Source organism: Natator depressus, chromosome 27, assembly GCF_965152275.1.
Source record: "Natator depressus isolate rNatDep1 chromosome 27, rNatDep2.hap1, whole genome shotgun sequence".
Taxonomy (NCBI): Eukaryota; Metazoa; Chordata; order Testudines; family Cheloniidae; genus Natator; species Natator depressus.
In genome coordinates, this window is record NC_134260.1 from 7,800,018 (window position 1) to 7,806,017 (window position 6,000).

The following is a 6,000-nucleotide window of genomic DNA, read 5'->3' on the forward strand; positions in this document are numbered from 1 at the left end:
TACTAGTGCTCTAAAAATAGCGGTATAGACAGTACTGAGAAGTTGCAGCTGAGGCTGAAGCTTGAACTCTAAAGCCCACTCCCTTCCCTAGGCTGCAGAGCCAAAATGGCCAGGTCTACGTAGCTATTTTAGCACGGTAGTGCAAGCCCAGCCTGCCAACCTCGGGCTAGGAGGCCCACTGCCACAGACTGTGAAGACACACCCTAACACCACTGCAAATTAGCATAAGGTTACTACAGACTGGGACAATTGTTGTAGACTAGTCTGGCTTTTATATATAAGGCCCGGTCCAGCTCCTTTAACCAATATCTATAACGAGGCCTCACACTTCAGCTATATTTTGCAGGCTGAGGGTCTAGGCAGGACTCCCTGAAACTGGCTTAGTGTCACATCTGTTTGAGACCAGACACTGAGAGACATCCGGCTGCTGCAGAGATGAGGGGGAGAGGTTGATGTTTGTGTCCCACATTCACCCTAGTGTGGGGGGTTATAGGGTTTTTTAGGACTATAGCTCCCTCCCACTCACCCCAAAGGGGAGGGGGAGCTATAGGGCTGCCTTAAAGTTCATGCCTCACTCCCACTCATCCATGAGGCTCTCTGGGTTTGCTTCAGGGCCTGTGCCTGCCTCCTCATCCGACCTAATAGAGCAGTGGTTCTCAAACTTTTCTACTGGTGACCACTGTTCCCTGTAAGCTGTGCGCATGTGCGCACGCACACAGATCCTAAACCCTGCGCACGGCGAAACACTGCACGCACATTTGTCCCGCGTCCCAACCACACATCGGTCGGGATGCCCTTTGTCCCATTACCGGGGACCACTCACCATCGCCGCCAAAGTCCCAGGGCGGCGCTTCCTGGGGCAGCTCCCCTAGGCACATATGCGGACGGGGTCTCAGTGTGCTGCACCGGCTCCCTCCTGCCCAATCAGAGCTGCGGGGGTGGGGCTTGCAGGCGCTGGCAGCGGACCGAGAGCTCCCTGCACACACACCACCCCCCCCCACCCGCCGACCCAACCCTAGGAGCCAGAGGGACCTGCTGGCTCCTAGGGTCTCTGTGCGCTGCCGGCACCTGCAAGCCCTGCTCCGTGGCTCTGGCAGCTCCCATTGGCGCTTTTCCCAGCCAATGGGAACCACGGAGCTCGCGCTTGTGGCAGGCGCAGCACGTGGAGAGTCTGGAGATACTTCCCCCCACCCTCGCCGCTCTGACCCTAGGAGCCAGAGACCTCCCAGCAGGGCTGGTGAGTGCGGCCAGGGAAGGGGGCACGGTGGGATGGAGTGAGTGTCTTGGAGGTCTGTGCTGGGGTGCTGGGCTGTGAGGGTGTGGAGGGCCCTGAGCAGTGGGGGAGGTTTGTGTGTTTTGGGGTGCTATGCAGTGGGGGCCTGTTGGGGGTGCTGGGCAGTGGGGGAGATCTGTATGTGTCAGGGCACTGGGGGTCTGTGGGGGGCACTGTTTAGTTGTGGTGGGGCTGTGGGGAAGGGCACTGGGAGGGAGGGAGGAGAAATCTGTGTGTATTGGGAAACTAGTGAGTGGGGGGTTCTGTGTGGGGTGCTGGGCAGCTGTGGTGGGGCTGTGGGCGGGGGTGGCGCTGGGCAGGGGTGGTGGTGTGCACAGCACTGTGCATTTGTGGTGGAAATGTGGGAGGGTTGTGGGGGGGCTCTGGGCATAGTGGGTTCAGGGGTTGCAGGGCGGGGGAGCTGTGTGGCTCTCTTCCTCCCCCCATCCCCTCCCGCCCAATATGTCCTGATATTTCACTCTTGCGGTCGCCTATTTACCTGCCATCTATCACCCTATTTACCTGCCATCTATCAACACAGCCAGATTCTACTAGCTGGCAAGGTGGGGAAAGGGAAAGGAGGGCAATGAATCATACCCCACCCCACCAGCATTTTGAACATGGAATGTTGATCACGTCAGGACCCACACATCTCCTTGTAGTCTGTTCATTTGGCTGTGTACAAACTCAAGTACGTACGAATAAGTCAAAATGTCTGGCTGTAGTTGCTAAGGAATTGCAAAGATTTCCCAGAAATGAACAAAGGTAAGTGTTGTTTTCGTGATTGAAATCTTTCAAAGGCATTGGACTTCATACATTTACTTGTGATGTTTTACCATTTTCCCGTGTTTTTTTTGCCACAGATGCATGGACATGATCGGAGCTATGCACAAACTTCCCATTTGCCCTTTTGTCGAGTCACGCTGTTAAGCGCATTGAAATAGTAGCCATATAATAAAAGTATTAATTTTAAATAAACCAATCTGGTAAAAAATCAATCCCAAAATGTCACTGTCTAGAGGTCGAAAGCATAAAAGAAGAGCGACTTCATTTAAATCTGGAGGGCTGGATGAGACTATAGAGACAGTTACTCCGAGGTCACATAGTGTAATGCTTGTTAAACTTCATGAAATATTCACATATGATGAGGACAACAGAGTGGTTTGTGTATATTGTCGAGATGCCAGAGCTTCGGGAGAATTTTCAACAGGAAGAATGTGGAATGATGTATGGAAGTTGGATTTCTTAAAGTGTCATCTGTCAAGTAAGTCTCATATAGATGGGTTTCAGAGTAGCAGCCGTGTTAGCCTGTATTCGCAAAAAGAAAAGGAGTACTAGTGGCACCTTAGAGACTAACCAATTGATTTGAGCATGAGCTTTCGTGAGCTACAGCTCACTATCCACTACTGCTGTTGCAGACATTGGCCCGGGGTCCGGGTCCATCACCTCTGACCGGGTCCTGGTAGAAGTTTCCGGAACAGCGCTAGGCGTGACGGCTGGTTTAGTCTGGCTGCGGGTGACCATTCCCACCCTCTTGGCTGACTTCATATGATTGGCCAAGTCTTCCCCCAACAGCATGGGGATGGGATAATCATCATAGACTGCAAAAGTCCACGTTCCTGACCAGCCCTGGTACTGGACAGGCAACTTGGCTGTAGGCAAATTGAAAGAGTTGGATTTGAAGGGTTGAATCGTCACTTGGATCTCTGGGTTGATTAAATTGGGGTCCACTAAGGAAGTATGGATAGCTGACACTTGTGCTCCGATGTCCCTCCACGCGGTGACCTTCTTCCTGCCCACACTCACAGTATCTGGGAGGTATCAGGGCCTGAGGACCTCTGGTGTGATTCCGGTGCAATGAACTGTAATCTGTTGGGGTTCTTGGGGCAGTTGGTCTTTACATGCCCCGGCTCGTTACATTTAAAACATTGTCCAGCTGACGGGTCACTGGGGCGAGGTGGGTTGCTGGAGAACGGTGTGGCAGGACGATAAGGTGGCTGGAGGGTTCCTTGGGGGGTAGGTGGGGCCTTGGGCGGCCCCCGGTAGTAGGGTATGGTCTGAGGTTGTCCCTTCTGGTATCCGCTCCAACTGCGACCAGTTTTTTTCTTCTCTGCCACCTCCACCCATTTGGCTCCAATCTCCCCCGCCTCGATTACAGTTTTGGGTTTCCCATCTAGGATGTATCTTTCTATCTCCTCAGGAACACCCTCTAAGAACTGTTCCATTTGCATTAGGAAGGGCAAATCTACTGGAGATTCAACACTTGCTCCTGATATTCAGGCATCCCAATGTTTCACAATGTGGTAGGCATGTCGGGTAAATGACACGTCTGGTTTCCACCTTAGGGCTCTGAATCGCCGACGGGGATGGTGTAACAAGACTTAGAAACAAAAACCCTTCATTATGGAGCGGATTGCTTAGCATGATTCTTGAAAGTCCAGCTGAAAAGCAGAGGAGGCAAATTAATCTTGAACGCAAGCGCTCAAACCCAGAAGAAATCAAAGTACTTATTGACAGTGTGTTGTTGGCTATTAAAATGAACAGCTCAAAGCTTTCTGTTCAGGATATTAATGACCATATGGAAAAGTATGTGCGCATACCAGCGAGCTGGAGAAGTAAAAATTATGCTTTTGAATTTCTTGAAATTATCAACTGCATTGTTCAAAATGACCTCATCCATGAAATAGCATTGGCAAAGTTTCATACTCTATCTGTTGATGAAAGCACTGATATATTCATTAACAGATACTTGATACTCTACTTTAAATATAGATCCATAAATTCTGCAGACTATAAAACTTTGTTTGGTGGACTATTATGATTGCAAGAATGTGATGCTGTTTCAATAGTGTCTGCAGTCAAAGAGTTTTATAAAAAACAACTTGATCTAATGAAAATGGTGGTGTTCACATCTGATGGCGCCTCTGTGATGTTGGGCAAACTCAATGGTGTGGCGGCTCAGCTGAAATGTGATATTCCACACTTAGTCCAGCAACATTGAGTTGCACACCGGGAAGACTTGGGGATTTCCGATGCATTGAAAGAGGTCAAGCTGATAAGAGACATCGAAACCTTAATGAGAACTGTCAACATGGTGTTCTGTCAGTCATCCAGGAGAAAATGCAAATTTCAGAAAAAAATTCAGGATGCTTCTGAATGTGAGTCAGCGGCTTTCAGGCCACGCAATGAAGTGTGCTGGTTATCTAGGCACTTTGCACTTCGAGCAATTATTCACAACTATAATCCTCTTCTGGAATATTTTGAGCAAGACAAAGATACTGATCCAGTTTCTAAATACTGCCACAAAAAGCTGAATACCATGGAATACCAAATAACATTACAAGTTTTGAATGATGTTTTGTCGGAGCTGGCTTCACTATCCACACTGCTCCAGAAACGGGGCCTTACACCTCTTGAAGCATTTCACCTTGCCTGAGGTAAACTGAACAAGATCAGAAGACAGTACCTTGGAGATTCAGTCTTATGGAATGACAAAGTTAAGGCTCTCTTGGATATGAGCTTTCAAAAAATAATGAAATTGATACCAGTTCCATAATAACTTTCATAAACATCTTGTGTGCACATTTGGCAGACAGATTTCCAGAGGATGAAGTCCAGGAGTGGTCTGCTTTTGATTGTGCAGCAATAGTTAAGTGTGACTTCAATTTTGGAACTCATCAGGCCAAATCCTTATGTTCAAAATACAAAGACTTTCTTGCTGAAGAGATTGTTATAGTCAGTCAGTACAATGCCTTCAAGTTTGCAGTAGCCCAAAGAATCAAAAGCCAATTGGTTTTAAGTTTCCCGGATATGGTGACATTTGCTCACCAGAACTAACAGTTTCAGGATCTTGCAAAGTTGATCGATATTGGAGGAACATTCCTAGCATCAAGTGCAGACTGTGAGCATGGCTTTAGCTTAATGAACACTCTAAAAAACAAACTATGGAATCGTTTACAAGTAGATCATTTGGACATGCTGATGTGTATTAAGAGTTACCAGCTGGATGGAGGACTGATAGATCTGGACAGAGTTTATATTGAATGGGCAAATGAAAAAGATCGCAGGGAAAAACAGTAAGGTTAGTTCAGCAGTCTTTGACATTTCGACCAATAAGGAAATTAAAATGCATGTGTAATTACATATCTTATTCTTGGCGGATAATCATTTATTGATATTTTTTAGGAAAATTTTAAATTTAAAACACAAACTTGTTTTTCTTTTACTTATGATGTCGCTATCTGAAAACCCACGTAAATTGACACAAATTGCAAAATAAAACTTTTTAAATGTATAAGCATTTTACTCGCTTGGGCGCATTTGCCTCACGGCGCACAAATTTGAACTCTGCTTCAAAAATTTGCACAGAAGAAACTTTTTGCGCACACGGCCTGTCAGATATCCGACGGACGGTTGCTGGTGGCCCCTGTCACATAGCGAGCCTCTGCGTGTGACCCCCCCCCCCGCCTTAAACATTAAACACACTTTTTATGTGTTAACACCATTGTAAATGCTGGCGGCAAAGCAGGGTTTGGGGTGGAGGCTGACAACTCACGACCCCCCCCCCAATGTAAGACCCTTGTGATCCCCCAGGGGTCCCGATCCCCACTTTGAGAACCCCTGGAGAGCGTCTATGGGGGCTGGGTGGCTCCACTGAGCCCGAGGTCACCTCCGCCCATCCTCTCGTGCAGCCTCAGCCGTCCCCAGTGCGCATGACACGCAGCAGC